Below are 19,063 nucleotides of genomic sequence, written 5' to 3'. Positions count from 1 at the left end.
TCATAGTATTTGGAATTTAGCAGGTAATCATTTTTTCAACTATTTTTGTGCTTCCTCAATTCCTATTGGAAAGTGAGAATAAATGCATGAATAGACAAATAATATAATGATGAAGTAGTAATAAAAGCAACAAGATCATGCATGAACCAATATTTCACACATCATAACAATTTATCTGTGGATGGCCCAGAATGGTTTCTTAGGAAAGAAGAAACACTGGCTTTAAGGATGCATAGAATTTAGATCTATGAAGAATAGAAAAAAATGATATCCTGGGTGGTGAAACTGTAGTCAGGAAGAATAAAGTAAGAAAACTCAAAGAAGGAAGATCCAATAGAAAGCTTATCAGCAAAAGCACTAGGACATGTATTACAATGAATTCTTAATTTAAAAAAAAATCATAAAGCTCTGGGAATTCCCAGGATTGTCCACTCACCTTTCAGAAGCCATGAAGCTGATTTACAGAATTATAGAGCAGAGGAGCAGGACTGGGTGCTCAGTACCAATTAGGGCTGCATCTTAAGAAGAGAAGGGAGAGGTCTAGATCTTGTAACCAGAAGGGATGGGACACGGGCCAAACCCCATGTCCTCTGACTCCCACCCCAGTGGTCCTGTCTATTCTATACAAACAGGTCTTTTGCACTTCCAGGTCACTGCATTCTATTCTACCTCGTCTGGGTGGATGAAAGGGAAGTTTTTTTTTTTTTTTTTTTCTACCTCGTCTGGGTGGATGAAAGGGAAGTTTTTTTTTTTTGTTTTGTTTTGTTTTAGAGATGAAATTTATGGTGTTCAACAAGACTGAAAAGGCCTGGATCATGTTTGCAGCATGTTCCTTGCTCATGGATAGGCTGCGTCTGAAACACCAGGAGAAAGAACATTTAGACAATCTATTGTGAGGTTGCCAACTGAGTATTTGGACTCAGATAGATCACTTGCAACACTTCAAATGGTTTTCTGTTCAGTATCCAAACATTTGGTTTCTTATCTATACTAATTCCAAGTTTTTTAAAGTTGCTGAAAGTTTATTGGGGTAAATTCATACATACTGGAAAAAGGTGCAACCGTTTTCATTTGTTCAGTGGAGAGAGAAAATGTAAAGTAGAATGAAGAGGAATACCTCTTCCCTGACAGTGGAGTGAAAAGAGAATCCAGAAGATGTATGAGAGATGACCTATTCTGGAGATGAACAATAGGCTTTAATAGACAGCAGCTTCTTGGTTTAGTGTATTGAGAATTCTGAAGTTACACTCTTGCAAAGCCTGAAAGAGGATTATAATAGTCATGTCTGCCATGAGTATGAAAAGTGTTGGTGACACCAAACAGGCCAGATACATATCATCAGTGATCTGACCTATCCAATCTTTCACTAATGAAAGAGAATGATAGGAACTAGACTGAGGTCATCCAGATGCACAACCTAGATTTTCTGACTTCGTTTATATGGTATTATCATTTGGTACAATTTCAGACTTGACATCTTCAGTGTGAAAAAGAAGAGACTCTATCTGCCTGTTAGTGTTTTCAAATATCTTACTCTTTGAAGCAAAACCAAAACTTTAGTTTCTCCCATCCCAGAAGAAATGGCTCAGATTGGGCCCCCACACCTCGTGTAGCTTTGTCACAGCATCTCAACTCTTAGCCACACACCACAGGAAGAACTAACTTGCAGATTCTTCATAGATGTTCTCAAGTTAGAAGGCAAAGTCCAACCTTTCTTGCCTTTCTCTAATTGATACTTGTCTTCAAAAAAGAGTAAAGAAGGCCTGATTTTTATCCATCTGTGAGAATGTGGGAAGCTAATTTTTCCTTGAGCTTGCCAGGCTCTATATTATGTAAAGAAGAATTCTAGAAAGAAGGTCCCTGCCTTAATACAGGGAGGAACCAGCCAGGCCAAACATGCTTGTAGCATATGGGAAGAGGCTAGAGCAGGCATGAGTGGTATTGAACAGATGTGCTGAGGAAGGAAAATATAAGGACAGAATTCCACCCCCTGCATTTTCTGATCCCTCCAGGTGATCCCACCCAAACAAACCCCTCTTAGTATTTCAGAGCAACAACTGGACAGAAAGTTGTCCATGCCCTCTGTACCTCACTATCTTGACCTCTTTCTTTCTCCCTTAGTAGGTTTGGAGCCAAATGGCTCTGGACTTCTCCCCACTAATTCAGAGCACACACACACATGCATGCATAAAAATAAATGTTTAATACATATGTATATGTTTGTGTATATGTCTCTCTCTCTCTCTCTCTCTCTATATATATATATATATGTATATATATATAAACAAAACTCACTGCTATCAAGTCAATTCAACCCATAATTTTACATATGTGTGTGTGTGTGTGTAAAACTGGGGTTTGACTCCAATTTCTAAGACCTTCTTTGTTTTCTAAGGAGAGGATACTGACTGATGGAATATATAACATGGTCTAGGAGGAACAAGTCCTGTAAATTTAGAATAAACTCATTGCTGTTGAGTCGTACCTCACTCACAGTGACCCTTCCTTCGGTTTCCAAGGCAGTATCACTACGGAAGTAGATTGCCCAACTTTCCTTCCAAGGAGTGGCTGGTGGGTTTGAACCACCAGCCTTCCAGTTAGCAGTCAAATGCCTTAGGCACTATGCCACCAGAGCTCCTAAAATTGAGAAAATAATTAAATAATAAAGAGTGGCCTTCCCAATGATGTGCTACATAGATTAGACTTGACATTAAGATATGAACACTAGCCTCATCTCTGACACACATGAAAAAGCTTCATGATCTTAGGTGAATTATTGCCTTTTCTGAGTCTGAGTTTCTCCTTTGTAAATTCTCCCTATCCTCCAGCCTCCTTACCCCCAGTAGTAGTAGCTCATAGAGAACCACATATTTACCTATTGCCCTGTTGTTTATACTGTATTGGACTGTGATTATGTATTTGTTCTCCTAGTGTGCAGTGGAGAGAATCTGGGCTTTAGAGAGATATTTGCATTAGCGTCCTGACTCCTCCATCCCCTGTGTAAAAACTTCAGTGAGTCAAGTAACCATGCCTAATTTGTATAAAGAGGGCAAAGCACAGTGAGAATAATGTCTACTTACCAAGCTTCTTTTGAAAGTTAATAAGTAGAGCAGATATGAAAATACCCAAGTGAAGGCATTTAGTATATCTTAGTTTTCCTCCTGTTTCTTTAAATCGCATATGGTGGGTAGCCTACGAATTCCTGTTAGAGAGATGAGAGAGAAGGAAAAAGGAAAGAGAGAGAGAACAAACAGAGACAGAGGGAAGGAAACAGAGAGAAAAGAGGGAGAAAAGGAAGGTGAGGAAGGAAGGAAAGAAAGACAAACAAGGGAAGGGAGGAGTAAAGGAGGGAAGGAGTGAGGGAGGAGAGAGGGAGGAAAATAAAACGGAGGGAGGAGGAAAGCAATGGTTTTAATTATGTCCCTGAAAGCCTATCAGCTGCTAAGGGTCAGTCTATGGCATATTCATTGCTATGTCCTTAATTTCTAGTACTGACAGTAGCATAATGTATCTGCTCAATTAAAGTTTCCTTATAATATATTAATCGCTAAAATTGAAATAATTATACATGGTGTGTTTTACCCCATAGGGCTTCTATGAGAATCTGATGAAATGTTGACTATGCAAGCACTTTGTACAGCAAGAGTCATGATGACTGAGCCAGGGTCTGGCATGGATATTAAATCATATTGCTTGCCTCAAGTACCTGTTGCATCATTTAATAAATTGGGGACTGAGGACCCTACTGGAAAAAGTAGCACTAACAATTGAGATACAGACATATACAGACAAATTTCATAAATTGAATGTTTGGAAAGGACAAGTGAGGAAGGATACGTTGGCTGAGAAAGAATGTATGATAAAAGAAGATGAATGTTGAGATGACAAGAGGACTTGGGGAGTAAAAGGGCAGGTGGAATGGAAGTAACTAGAATGGAGAGAATTGTCTAGCTAAGCTCTGTCACTTAGGGACCCAATCAGCCTTGTTGTAGGACTTTCCCAAATGAGGAAAGAAATCGTCTCCTCTCTTAGCAAGAAAGTGATGGGCTGCCACACACGATTGGGAGCAGGAGTACTAGAAAGAACAATTGGAGACCTGTGCTTTGTCTAAAGAAGATGCCTATTGTAAGCCTCTTTGTATTAGGCAGTTTGAATATTAAAATATCTTCTCTTCTGTCCTGAGGCTTCTAAGAAAAGTGCCATTGAAGTTACTTAGTGTAGCATGGTACACAAGCAGGATTGTACTCATTACTCTAAACTCAGTGTTGCAGAGTTAGTATGTTTTTCTGGGTTCAAAAGCCATACAATTTTATATCTTGCCAGGCCAGCTGTCTTTCTGGAAGATTGAGTAAATGTGTATGATTTTGGAGAACCAAATCCTAAAATAGAATACAAATTAAGCTGAGGTCGAAGGAGGATTTCCTTCCTAGAAGGGTAGTATATTCTTTACCAGACATTGATCCTAAGGTATTTTCTCATTTCCAGGTGGCATTTGCCCAGGTCAAGAAACATGTTATTGTTGTTAAGTGCTATCTAGTTGATTCTGACTAATGTGACAGAGTAGAACTGCCCCCATAGGGTTTTCTAGGCTGTAATCTTTACGTAATCTTTATGCTATGACAACAACAACAAAAATCTTTATGGTAGCAGATTGCCAGGGCTGTTTCCTGCAGAGAGCACTCAACTGTTTCACCACAAGGGCTCCTTAAGACATATATTGAAAAAAAAAAAAAAAAAACCTTACTGCCATTGAGTGGATTCTGATTCCTGGGGTTTCCAAGGCTATAAATATTTACACAAACAGATTGCTCATCTTCCTCCCAGGGAGCGGCTGGTGGGTTTGAACTGCCAACCTTTTCGTTTAGCAGCCAAATGCCTTATGCACTGTGATACCAGAGCTCCTTTTAAGAAATGCATAGACCCAACTTTAATTGTCTTGCTTTCCTCACATTTCTTCAGAAGAAGAGTGAGTTTACTGTTTCCTACCTTCTGTCCAGAACCTCGATGATGTTATAAGAAAGAATGCTTTGCTTAAAACAAAAAAGCAAAACCAAACCAAACCACTTGCTGTTGAGTTGATTCTAATCATGGCAACCCCATGTGTTTCAGAGTAGAACTGTGCTCCATAGGGTTGTCAATGGGTGTGATCTCTCAGATTGCCAGGTTTTTTCCCTTGTGGCACCTCTTGATGAATTTGGACCACCAACCTTTCATTTAGTAGCTGGGTATTTAACTACTGTGCCATAGGGACTCTAGGTATATCTTATAATCTGTGAAATCCAGCCAAATTGGCAAGGGGGTATATCCCCTAATGGCGAAGAGCATAGGCTCTGGATTATATACAACTGGGGACTCTGGGGTCACCGTGGTATGGCTTCAGGAAGTTCACAAATCCTTTTAGGCAACAGATGCTTGTCTCTAAAATGAAGATAATCACAACTACCTCAACAAAGTGGCATTAAGGATATGTGAAATAAATATATACATAATAATTAGACAAATAACCTAGTAAGAATAAGTACTCGATAAATATTATTATTATTGTAATTATTATTATAATTATTGCTATTATTATTATTATTATTGCCAACAAAGCTCAGAATTAAGATAGAAGCTTAACAGCAGGACACAAAGGATAATTCTGCCCTACTGGAGGTTGTCTCTACATAATTCCCTGAAAATTCTGAGCTCTTAATATCCACAAACTATTTTAAGCATAATAACGATTAGTGAGGGAGCTCTGGTAGCATAGTGGCTAAGGCACTTGACTGCTCACCAGAAGGCTGGCGGTTCAAACCCACCAGCCACTCCTCGGAAGGAAGGTTGGGCAATCCTACTTCCGTAGTGATACTGCTTCGGAAACCCAAGGAGGGGTCGCTATGAGTCGGGACCGACTCAACGGCAAACAACAACAACAACAACGATTAGTGAGGCCATTTTGTTTTTGAATCATGAGAGCTCAAAGTTCATAGATAAGAGGATAATTAGCAAAGTAATTGTGAGACAGGGCAAAGAATAATGTCACCCATTAATAAACGATTTTGTTCATTCAAAGGAGGGAATTATTTTAACCAATATGATGGTCAAGACAGATATCATGAAACAACTTTTATGAGAAAGCTTGAGGTTTGGAAAGACACAGGTGTGAGTGAAGAAGAAAGGACATTTTAGTTTGAAGAAGCAGAAAGTACACAAATATGTAGACTATATGTGACAAAAGAACTTTGAGATGAAGTTGAAAATGTACAGTAGGTGCACAGGGCAGAAGGCCTTAGGACACTCTTAATTATAGAAACAATGGAATAATAGCATATTATCTTTCTTGAGTGGATTGCAGATTTCCTGAGGACAGAAAATTCGTTTTTGTATCTGAATCTCTCACAATCAAAATAAAACCACCAAGCCACTGCTGCTGAGTCAATTCCAACTAATAGTGACTCTATGGAACAGAGTAGAACTGCCCCTTAGGGTTTCCAAGGCTGTAAATCTTTACACAAACAGATGGCCTCGTCTTTCTCTCATGGAGCAGCTGGTGGGTTTGAACTGCCACACTTCCTATTAGCAGGCAAGTGCTATAATCACTGTACCACCAAGGCTCCTAATCACAATATAAAACCAGAAAACACCAAATTCACTGCCATTGAGCCAATTCTGACTCATAGCGACCCTCATCAGGTGTCCGAGGCTGTGAATCTTTACAAAAAGAGATTGCCTCATCTGTCTTCCATAGAGCAGCTCATGGGTTCAAACTGCCAATGTTCTGGTTAGTAGCCAAATACCTTAACCACTACACCACCAGAGCTCCAATCACAATATACAGAGAGAACAAACCAAAGTCACTAGCATTGAGTTGATTCTGACTCACAGTGACCCCCATTGGGTTAGCAAGGCTACCCCATCTTTCTTCTGAGCAGCAGCTAATGGGTTTGAATGACTGATCTGTTGGTTAGCAGCCAAATGCCTTAACCACTACACCACCAGAACTCCTTAGTCACAATATAATACCTGGCAAATAGTTTTTGCTCAGTAATTGTTTAAGTAAATGGTGCATGGATGGATAGATGGAGGGATGGGTGGATGGGTAAATGAATGAAATAATGGCCTGGAGTATATGTACCCAGTTTTCTTGTACTCTTTTGCTTGTTAATTAACTCATTAATTAATTCACTCAGCATACTGTAAATATTAAATAAATTCATAGTTCAGGAACTGTCCTGTACTTTATTTATGCTTTGAACTTCTCAGGAATTCTCCTCTATTTACCATCATAAGCCCAGGGAAGACCATGTTGCCCACCCTATGGAGAGACCGACTTTCTATGTACAATACTGTTGGAAGTTGGTTTTTTTCCCCCACTTTTTGTCATTTGAGGTCTCCACAGTGCCTTGCAAGGTGTCTTTGTCAGTAAAATATTCCAGTAAAGTTGCTGAATCATTGACTTCATTTTGATAAGGAAAACAGTTCTTTAAAAAGTTGGACCCCCAATGCCAATTTTTATGTTTCCCCAAGCACTGCAATTGAGACTGCTCTGCCTGGCTATTAATACTCTAATGGAATAGCATGCCCTCTTACAAAGGGGAAATCAGACATTGTGCTGAGCTGATTAGAAGTGATGGCACAGTGCTTCTTCCTGAGAACGGAAGTCCTGTAACCTCAAATACCAAGGACTATAAATCTCAGCAATATATAGTGGTAATTGGTTTGAAAGGCCTAATCGACACAGAGAACGGAAGCCAAGTGCAGAATGCTCAGGACTAGAAGCTCCAGGCCTCTGCTTCCTTCCAGAAGGAGATGTTTCATTTTCCGTTTCAGTGCTGGGTACAGCAATAAAGGATTTCAGAAGCTGAGCCTCACTAAATGCCCAGGCTGGAAGCCCTGACTAATGGCCGTTATGGTCTAAAATCGAAGTCCACCCACAGCACAGGAATCCAGACAGTGAGGAAAAATGCAGACTCTCCGTTGTCATTTTAGGCATATTGAGTTAGAATCTCTGGAGTTAGGCCCAGTCATGAGTATTTTAAACAAATACCCAATTTATTCTTATTCATAGTGATGTTTGAGGACCACTGCTTCAAATATCAATCCCATCTACTTCAGAAGATCTACCTTAGTTCCTTGACTTTATGTTAGAGTGAAAGCAGCCTGACCTTGGATTTACCCAAACCATGTACAAATCTCACATCAGCCATCTACACATTGACTGGCTTTAGGCAAGCTCTGTTTCTTTCTCTGTTTCATTTGTAAAATGAAGGAAATAACGTCTACCAACTTTGTTGTTGTTGTTGTTATTGTTAGGCGCCATTGAGTCAGACCCGACTCATAGCGACCCCTCCTTGGGTTTCTGAGGCGGTATCACTACGGAAGTAGATTGTCCAACCTTCCTTCCGAGGAGTGGCTGGTGGGTTTGAACCACCAGTCTTCTGGTTAGCAGTCAAGCACCTTAGGCACTATATTACCAGAGCTCCCAACTTAGATTCTCATAAAAAAAAGTAAATAAATAAACAAAACCCACTGCTGTCAAGTCGATTCCTACTCATAGCTACCCCCACTGGGTTTCTGAGGCAGTAAATCTTTACGGAAGTAGATTGCCAAGTCTTGCTTCTGCAGAGTGGCTGGTGGGTTTGAACCACTGAACCACCAACCTTCTGATTAGCAATCAAATGCCTTAGGCATTATGTCACCAGAGCTCCTTTAAGCGTCTGAAATTATTAGAACCAAACCAAACCCACTGTCATGAACTTGATTTCCACTCAGAGGAACGCTATAGGACAGAAAAGAACTGCCCCATAGGATTTCTAAGGCTGTAAATCTTTACGGAAGCGAACGGCCTCATCTTTCTCCCATGGAGCAACTGGTGCGTTTGAACCACTAACCTTTTAGTTAGTTAGTAGTCGAATACATTAACCACTACACCACCAGAACTGTAAAAATGTCAGAACAAAGCAGATCCCTAACAACATTGAACGTAGATTTGGAGCATGCATAACTTTAGAGTAAAAAGGAGTGATTAAGGTATGTACTCCTCAATTCGGTACTTAACAAATCAAAACTTTTTGAGCACAGAGGCTGGTTGACTAAGATACAAAGTGTTGGATGGACCTGAATTTGATTCCCAGTTCGGTTGCACAGTATCTATAAAGAGACTTAGAAAAGTCTCTTGAACTTAGGCTCTCTCAAACTTTTTTTTTTTAAATTGTGGTTTGGGTGAAAGTTTACAGAGCAAATTAGTTTTCCATTCAACAATTTATGCACATTTTGTTTCATGACATTAATTTCAATCTCTGCAATCACTCTTTCTTTCCTTCCCCTTCCTATCTTCTGAGTTTTGTTTTTGAACAAATGCTGCCCTTTCGGTTCTGTGTGGTTGATTGCTCTGAGGAGTACATTTCTAACAGGTGTTAATTATTCATGTTATCTGGAAAATGAACATAAAACCACCTGGCTGTCAGAGTTACTATGAGGATTAGAGTTATTTCTGGAATATACTTGGCACTTGTGAATACTAAATACATGAAATCAGTGCTATTGCCACTGGCTGACCTACGGTGGGACAGCTTTAGCTTCTCTTTACCTTTTTTAGCAACAATCCCATTGTTTGATATAGATACATGGAGTTTTTTTAATCACATATAATGTGCCATGCAGTCTGAGTTTATGTTCCTGTGCTACCTCCCATCCTCTTTACAAACAGAGAGTTGCATAAATTCCCTGCAAAAGAAACTGTGGAGCTATTACTGATAGTAACTAATTTTTATCATTTATGTAACTTTGAGATTACTTTCTCTCCAAGAATCACTTTCTTTCTCTGTACAATGACCAAAATAATTGCACATGTACTAACTGAGCTAAATAATACTAAATTGTAATAGATAGACCTTGAAATTTAGTGTCTAAGGCACTTGACTGCTAACCAGAAGGCTGGCAGATCAAATCTACCAGCCAGTCCTCGGAAGGAAGGTTGGGCAATCTACTTCCATATGATACCTCCTCGGAAACCCAAGAAGGGGTCACTATGAGTCGGGTCTGATTCAACGGCACATAACAACAACAGCAGCAACATGTCATATTAAAAGATTAGTATTTACTCACATCCTGATTAAATATAAGTCTGCCATGTTTGCAACCTTTTTTCTTACATGCAGTCTTTCAGGAACCCAGGCTTCTTCCATCTCTGGCTACCATCTTCAATTCATTACAATTCAATTTAAGGTCAGTGCAGAAAAAGATGGGATACCATGGGAAAAACAATACCAGATACTTAAGTGCCTCAACTCAGAAGTGGCACATATCATTTCTCCTCGTTTCATTGACCAGAACTACTCACCCTACCCCATGTAAAGTCAAGGAGCAAAGGACGGGAGAAGCTGTCAAAACTAGTCACTAGCAAGGCAACCCCTTCCCAAAAACTTTACACTATGAAAGGAGAGAAAAATCTTTGGTGATTGGCTAGCTGTCTCAGTTACTGTACCTCTCTCATAAAAGTTAAGAGGATTAAATGAGAAAATGCATGTGACACTTAGCAAGGAGCCTGGTACACAGAACATAATCAATAAATGTTAAGTGAAGCCATCCTTCTTAAAACCCTAAGGTTAACTTCATTCTTTGCAAACAATAGTGAAATCCTTTACATACTAATGATGCATTTAAGCACCAAATTTGCTATCATGTTGATCTTTCCTGATTTTAGTCTAATTTTCATTAATTCATTCAATACATATTTATTTAGTGCCTATTAAGGCTACCTGGTATCAGTAGGGAACTAGACCTTCCCTGCACCAATGCATTAGATGGAGTGGTGGGGAAAATGGATGTTAGCATTATATAAGTGATTGTGTAAAGGACAGAGAGCTAAAAATGTGCAAGACTTAGGCTGTGAAACTCAAGAAAGGCTTCTCTAACACCCGAAGAACAAATGGAAGTTGGCTAAATGAAGAAGTAGGGAACAGATTTCAGGTAAAAGAATCAGACATGAGCCTTCTCTTCCAGATCTCACTAACTCAGATCATTCAGCTTGGACAGCAGGCCTGACGGAATGGTCCAAAGCATCATCAGCATAAAAACATAAATAAACAAAATCATCCTGATAAATATGGCTACAAGAAACATTATCAACTTACAAAGAACACGTAACATCTAAGCACTTGAGCAGCATCAGTGAGCTAATGAATGTTTTTTATCCAATTATAAATATTATTATTCTCTTTAGAATCCCAAATGAATCTCTCTGTACAAACTTTTCTCAGCCTGATTGAAGCCACTGAATGTGTTTGAAATAGAAGTATTTCTGTGATCTGTACTTCCCTTGAATTTCTAACCAATTCCTTCAGTTTTCTCAATCCCTCCGAAAAGTGCAGAAATAGTGTATGTGCAGAAATAGTGTATGCATGTGTGGTCATTAACAAAGAAACACACAAGTATGCATACACATACATGCACACACATATGCACACAAAGTAAGAAAGTATCATACTTGCTGCCGTCGAGTCGGATCTGACTCATAGTGACCCCTCCTTGGATTTCTGAGGTAGTATCACTATGAAAGTAGATTACCCAAACTTCTTTCTGAGGAGTGGCTGGTGAATTTGAACCGCCAGCCTTCTGGTTAGCAGTGAAGTGCCTTAGGCACTATGCTACTAGAGCTCCTTTTGAAAGTATCATAAGAGATGGTAAAGATAGATGAGTACACCTAAGTCATGCCAATGCCTGGATCCACATTTGTTGGTTGTATGATCCCAACTCTGGCATGGTATCAAAGGCCTGCATGGTCTGGAACCCACCAAAATCTGAAAATTGAGTACCTTCCACTAATTTTCCATGTATGTGCCCTCTGTTACAGCTAGAACAAGCATTTACAGATCTCTGACATTCCCTTCATTCCTTCACTCTTTCAGTCATGTTGTGAATACCCGCCATCTGAGATACTCTCCATAAACACAGGTCTCTTTCCCCACTCCCTCCCCCCACCACCACACACACACACTCTCTCCTACTTAACTTCTACTCAGTCTTAAAAATGGATCTTAGCCTTTTTCATTAAGCTATCCTTTCCCTAGGAGCTCTGGTAGCATAGTGGCTAAAGCACTTGACTGCTAACCAGAAGGCTGGCAGTTCAAACCCACCAGCCACTCCTCGGAAGGAAGGTTGGGCAATCCTACTTCCGTAGTGATACCGCCTTGGAAACCCAAGGAGGGGTCGCTATGAGTCGGGGCCGACTCGAAGGCACATAACAACAATAACAACAACATCCTTTCCCTTGCTTCCACTCCCTGGAAGGAAGGTTGGGCAATCTACTTCCATAGTGATATCACCTTGGAAACCCAAGGAGGGGTCGCTATGAGTCGGACCTGACTCAACAGCAGTGAGTTTTTTGTCTCTAACACACCGTATCAGGCTGCGCTAAGTGCCCATTCCCAGAGGCCCCACTCCTGTGCTTACCCCATTCATACCAATTATGCTATTTTCTAGTTACCTGTGTGCTTTCCTCTCTCTCTGATCTATATAAATGCTATGGCATGGAGAGATATTATATGTCTTATTTAATCCCTGTACCTAGTGCAGTGTTTGATACATAGTGGGCATTTAATGCATGTTTGTTAATTAAATGACTTTTTTAGTCATTTGTCCTCTCTGAGCCTTGGTTTTCTCACCTGTGGAATCTGAAAATAACACTTTCCCTACTTACTTCACTCATCTTCCTATTAAATGAAAAAATATATTACAGTGCTTAGCATAGAGTCTGTCACATGGTAAGTGTCAGTGATTTACTGAGCCAACAAATATTTGAGTGCCTACGAAGTCTTGTACCATGAATGTGAATACGTTGCCAACAAGGAAGCCCTCTACAAATAGAGGAAAAAATGAAATAATCATAATGGGATTGGTACAATATTAAGACAAATACGTGCATACATGTCCACCTCTTTAATTATAATAGTGATAACAATATAAATAACCCTCTTCATCTTGAAGAATAGTGAGAAGAGGAAGGAATGTGAAGTTTGCAAACAGTGGGATTGTGAATAAGACGATAGTATTCAGTGCATAACCAGTTATGAATTCCAAGGTCAGTGAATTTAATACATTTTATATCATTGCAAATGTTTGCTCTACTCCCAGGGAAGATTAAAAAAGAAAGAGGAGGAGAAGATTCCTGTGTTTGGCTCAGGAGCCTGCTTCTCTCCGTGCGGTGTGCATCAGACTAAATGTCACAAGAATATTTGAGCATATGTGGGTAAATATTTACACTCATTTTAAACAGATATTCCAAATTCCTTGTTGTTTGTCAGAAGAGTCCTAAACCTGTTGGTAAAAGCCATGAATAGAACTTTTTCGTTCTCATCAAGTGAGAAGGGGCTTTTCAAGGAGTATTGCCTCCAGGGTGCTCTATTTCTCTCCTTCCATCTCTTTGGCTTGAGCTGTTGGAAGGAAAAACTGGCCTTCTGCCATGGGACTCTCTACCAAGCCACTTCCAATTACTGCTCCATGGTCCCTGAGAGCCAGTAGAAGATTCAGCTGTGATCTCAAAAAAAAGCTGTAAAATAAAGAAAAGGAAAAATGTCTAGAAGCTGTGATATGAAGACGAAACCCTTGAGAAAATACACAATGCATGGTGTTACAGACTTAGGATGCAGAAGGGTGGACAAGGACTTAGACTAAGTTTCTATTTCTAAGACAAATGAGAAATTATAGCTAGAGCAAATGGAAAATTTTACTTCTTTTGGGGGTGTGGAGAGCAAAATGTGTATCAATAGGAAGGCATACGTGCCATCAAAGGTTGTTAACAACTTGATATTACATATAATTTGAGTTATAGGCAGTTTTGTGTTTGAATTGCATTGGAATGTTGTATGTGTATGTTCGTGTGTGTGTGTGTGTGTGTGTGTGTGTATCCTGCAGATAATTTTCCCCTCTTTCTAAAACCTCCTAATTGTACTCACTCTTACTGCCATCAAGTCAATTCTGACTCATCGCAACCCATCCTTGGGTTTCCGAGGCAGTATCACAATGGAAGTAGATTCCCCAACCTTCATTCCAAGGAGTGGTTGGTGGGTTTGAACTGCCAGCCTTCTGGTTAGCAGTCAAATGTCTTAGGCACTACGGCACCAGAACTCCTCCTAATTGTACAGGCCCCCCTTTATGGAAAAGGCATAAGTGCAGACAGACACAGAGATTCTTTCATTCTTCATTTACTGAGTTCTCACCATGTTAGGAGTATTGCCAGACACTGGGGATACAAAACCAAGTAGACTCTTGTTGCATCTTAGGGCAATCACAACAAGAACTTTTTACTTACACTCCAATAAAGGGGGAAAAGGAAAGGAAGGAGAAGTCCTGACCACACTACAACATATATGTATTATGCACTTGCTAAGTGAGCAGTCCTATGGTAGGTATTATGGAGACAACAAAAATTTATAAACTTCACTACCACCTTCATGAAGATAATGAATAAAAAGAAGTAAATAAAAGGCAAGGGATAGTTTGCTCAGTATCATAAGAAATAGGAAGATTAAGTGTTTTGAGAGCCCAGAGGAGAGAGAAATTTACATCATCTGGAGGAATCATGGAAATATTTTCCAAGAATTGACATTGGCATTGACCCTTACAGAACACGGAGAATATGAGCCATGTCCAAGGGGGGAATTTCATTTCAAATAGAGGGAATGGTTTAAGTAAAGTGAAGAGAAAAAAAGAACTATTTCACATAAATTGTACCCTGTCATTGCAAAATAGTCAAATTGTGCTCCAGTATCAGGTATAAATTGGGAAGTAGAAGGATATGATCCTGGAAAAGTAGGAAGCATGTAGAGGACCTCTGGTGGCATAGTGCCTAAGGCACTTGACTGCTAACCAGAAGATTGGTGGTTCAAATCCACCAGCCACTCCTCACAAGGAAGGTTGGGCAATCTACTTCTGTAGAGATACCACCTCGGAAACCCAGAGAGGGGTCATTATGAGTCGCATCCGACTCAATGGTAGAGAGTTTGGTTTGGTTTCATGATTAGTTAGGTAAGGTTAGTGTAACAACATACCACAAAATGGGTGGCTTATAAAAACAGGAATGTGTTGTCTCACAGTTCTGGAGATGGGTGGTCTGAATTCAGGGTGTATAGGCAGAACCATATTCTTTCTGTCCATAGGCTCTAAGGAAAGATCCATCCTTGTCTCACCCAGCTTCTGGTAGCACTAGATGTTCCTTCACTTGCAGCTGCAATATAACTGCATCATCACATGGCTCTCTTTCCTCTGTCTGTGTGTCTTTTTCTCTTTTATAAGGACACCACTCAGATTGGATTAGGACTTACTGCTGAATAAGGACACGGCTACATGCAGGGCCCAAGCATGCCATAGGCTCAAGACCATTCCCTAAGGCTTCTGTTTATATACAGGAAGCATACCACATTCCCTAAGGCAGCTGCTCACAGTAGATTCCACCATGGAGTTGATTACCAGTCTCCTCATGGGGAATACTTCATCCAGCTGCCCAGACCCAGCCAAGTTGACACACAAATATAACCACCACAATTCCACCCCTTGTCAACTTGGCACCCGTACAGGTCTTCAATGGGTGTCATCTGTAAAGATCTCCTTCACTGGGGTGGCTCTAATCCCCTAGTTCCTGAGTGGTGACCTCACCCCCTTGGCCTGGCAGGCCCCGTTCCTCTATCTCTTGGGCATGGTAGCCTTGCCCCCTCCTTGGGCAGAAGCTATGGTTCCATCCCACTGGCTCACATGAACTAGCAGCCCCACCCTCCAGAACCAAGTTGGTGATGGTCTAACTCTTTGAAACCTAGGAGGCTGTGGTGGTTTCACCCCCAGAGGCCATGGTCCTACCCCTTCAGGCTGAAGCAGCTCTGCTTCCCTTTCCTTGGTCTCTCTGCTTCTGCCGATTAATGCCGAAGGCAACCCACTCCACTGGAAAACTTACTGCTCAAAAAAGCACTTGGCTTTCTTGCTCCGTGGGCAGGCCGACCTACTCCATCTTATTCCGGTCTCTTTTACCAGTTAACTCCTGAACCAACCCACTCCGCTAGGAAGCCGGCTACCCAATGGCACCCGGCTTTCTCCTCCATGGGCTGGTAAGCCTGTTGCTGTTTAATGCCAGTCTCTGGGCTCTGCTATTGCCATCTCTCATGCTGGTCTCTGGACTCTGTTCCTGCTGTCTCTAATGCCAGTCTCTTGGCTCTGCTCTTGCCGTTTTTTATGCCGCATGCCAGGGTCTCCGGTCAAGGACACATTCCACTCCTGTTTCCACATTTTAGGTATCTGTCAGAGCAGCACCCCACCTTCAGTACCATATTCTGTTCTGGTTCCCTAGTGCCACTCTGACAAGAATATACCACAAGTGGGATGGCCTTAACAAAAAGGAGTTTATTCTCTTACAGTTTGGAGGCTTTAAGTCCAAGTTGAAAGTGCCAGGTTCTAGGGGCTGGGTGAAAGCCCCTCAACCTTAGGGTCCAGCTCTGCCTCCTGCTTCTGGCCCACTGGAGCTAGAGGTGTTTCTTCACTCAGACAGCTGCTGGCTACTGAGGCTGATAAGCCCAAGGTTGACAAGTAAAAAGGCACAGTCCTGATGTTATCAAACCACATGACAGGCCATTAATTTAAGTCCATTTGTAAGTCCCCAGGTTGGCAGAGCATGGCAGGCTGCTGAACAAGGACACAGCTACATGCAGAATTCAAGCATGCCATAGGCTCAAGACCATTCCCCAAGGCTTCTGCTTATATATAGGAAGCAGACCACATTCCCTAAGGCAGCTACTCAACTGCTCACAGTAGAGTCCACCATGGAATTGATTACCAGTCTCATCATGGTGAATAATACATCCAGCTGCCCAGCCACTCAACCAGGCCCAGCCAAGTTAACACACAAAAATAACCACCACACCACGTTCTCCAGAAATCAGAGATTGAAGCAATTAACTCCTGATGCTTAGTTTTGGTAGATGCAATCTCAGAGTAGTAAGAGTGTGGGAAAAGGAAAGGATGGCATGACGATATGGACAGAGTACAAGGTGATGCATCCGTGTGCTGTACTCTCAAAGTAGACACAGCTGTACTCTCAAAGGAGTATCCAGAGAGGCAATATAGAGGATCCATACAGCAGAATAATTCAGGTAAAGGAGGAATGAAAGGGGACTTATTCCCCCGCCTTCTTTCCTCACAGTCAACACCACACACTTCTGGATTTCTGCATCTAGCCATTTCAACAGCTGCTCAGAAAACTTGATTCTCTGCCCTCTTCTGATCTTTTATTCAAGTCTAGAATGAAAAACCTGTGTTTTAGAGCATGTTGTCAGTCAGATTGGCTTTGTGTGGACATCTAAGGGGCGTGGGCTGAGCCTCCTGGGGAAATTGCTGGTCAGCTCCAGGAGGTAAGAACCATGCAGACTCAAGCAAAGGACTTTGACCATAAAGACAAGTTTATAAGCCACCCCTTGAGAAGGAACTGGGATTGTGGTAGCTGAGGTGGAACTAGCAGCTGAGTGTCTGGAGAGAGTGGCACTAAGAGAAGCCAAGATGGTGAGTAAATTGTATCTTATACAGCATGCAAAGAATCGAGCATAGTGTCTGCTACGTAGTGACAAATTATAAATAATACTTATTATTTTCTCTTCCATTGTAGTTCAGAATTCTGTTTAAAAGTATTGTCTCTATGCCAGAGAAAATGGATTGAGTAGGAGAGAAAGAGACTCTCAGAGAAAGTTAAAGTAGAAGATAAAATATTCTCAAAAACTTGTTATTGTGATTTGAGTGAAATTTTACAGAGTAAATCAATTTTTCATTCAACAATTCATACACATTCTATTTATGCCATTGATTGCAATCCCCACAGTGTAACAACATTCATCCCACTTCCTCTCTGTGTTTCCCATTTTCATTCATCCTTCTTTCCTATCCCTTCCTGTCTTCTGAAATTTGTCCTTAGGCAAATGCTGCCCTTTTGATCTTCAACGGTTGATTGTTCTAATGAATGTGTATCTCCCTGGTGTTATAGTTCATGATACAGACCTGTCTAGTGTTTGGCTGAAAGTTGAGTCATGGGGGTGAATTCAGTTCCAGGCTTGAAGGGAAACTAAGGGCTATAATCTCAGGGGTTCCACCAGTCCCTATTAGACTAGTGAGCTGGGTCTTTTTTATGATATTATTGTCCCACTCTGTGAAGGACTTTCCATTGTGATCCCTTTCAGAGTGGTCAGTACTTGTAAGTGGGCACTATCTAGTTCTTCTGGTCTCAGGGTTGTGGAGGCTGAGGTTCACGTGGTCCCTTAGTCCTTTGGACTACTTATCTTCGTATATCTCTGATTTTCTTCACTCTTCTGTGTTCTGGACAGGGAGATTGCTGTCCCCTTCACCCAAGTAAATATATTTACCCTCTAGTTATTTAGGGGGAGCGCTGGTGGCATAGTGCCGAAGGCATCCAAGTTGTACCTTAGATGGCTGCTCACAAGCTATTTTAAGACCCCAATCACGCTACTCACCAAAGTAGGATGTACAACATTTTCTTTGTGGAATATGTTGTACCAATTGATCTTGATGTCCCCAAGACTGGTCCTGAGCAATGGGCTCAACCATTCATTTCCTCAAGTGAAGCCATTTCCTTTGGTTATGGCTAAGAGGTTTCATAACTTTGCCCCTTGTATGCTCTACTACTAATAGATATATTTACAGCACATGTAAACACATATGTAGAAATATCCTCTGTCAAACATGTAGGCATTCTTGGGTGTAGTCCCATTTGCCTTCCCACCCTTGGTCACTTTATGTGTCTGTGTATTTACTTGTAGATTATTGTTACTGCTATTATTGCAGGATTGTGTATGAAATAATCCCTTCTGTTGCCTTTAACTGTCATGCTCCTACAACTGTCTTCTATTGCCTTAATCATTTTGTACTGACTTCCCTTTTATTGTTTATTTCTGTCCCCTTCATCCAAGTTAATATATTTACCCTCTAGTTATTTAGGGGGAGCTCTGGTAGCATAGTGGCTAAAGCACTTGACTGCTAACCAGAAGGCTGGCGGTTCAAACCCACCAGCCACTCCTTGGAAGGAAGGTTGGGC

Source organism: Orycteropus afer, unplaced genomic scaffold (genome assembly GCF_000298275.1).
Source record: "Orycteropus afer afer isolate SDZICR_OR568_19922 unplaced genomic scaffold, OryAfe1.0 scaffold00037, whole genome shotgun sequence".
Classification (NCBI taxonomy): domain Eukaryota; kingdom Metazoa; phylum Chordata; class Mammalia; order Tubulidentata; family Orycteropodidae; genus Orycteropus; species Orycteropus afer.
Note: the sequence above shows the minus strand (reverse complement) of the source record.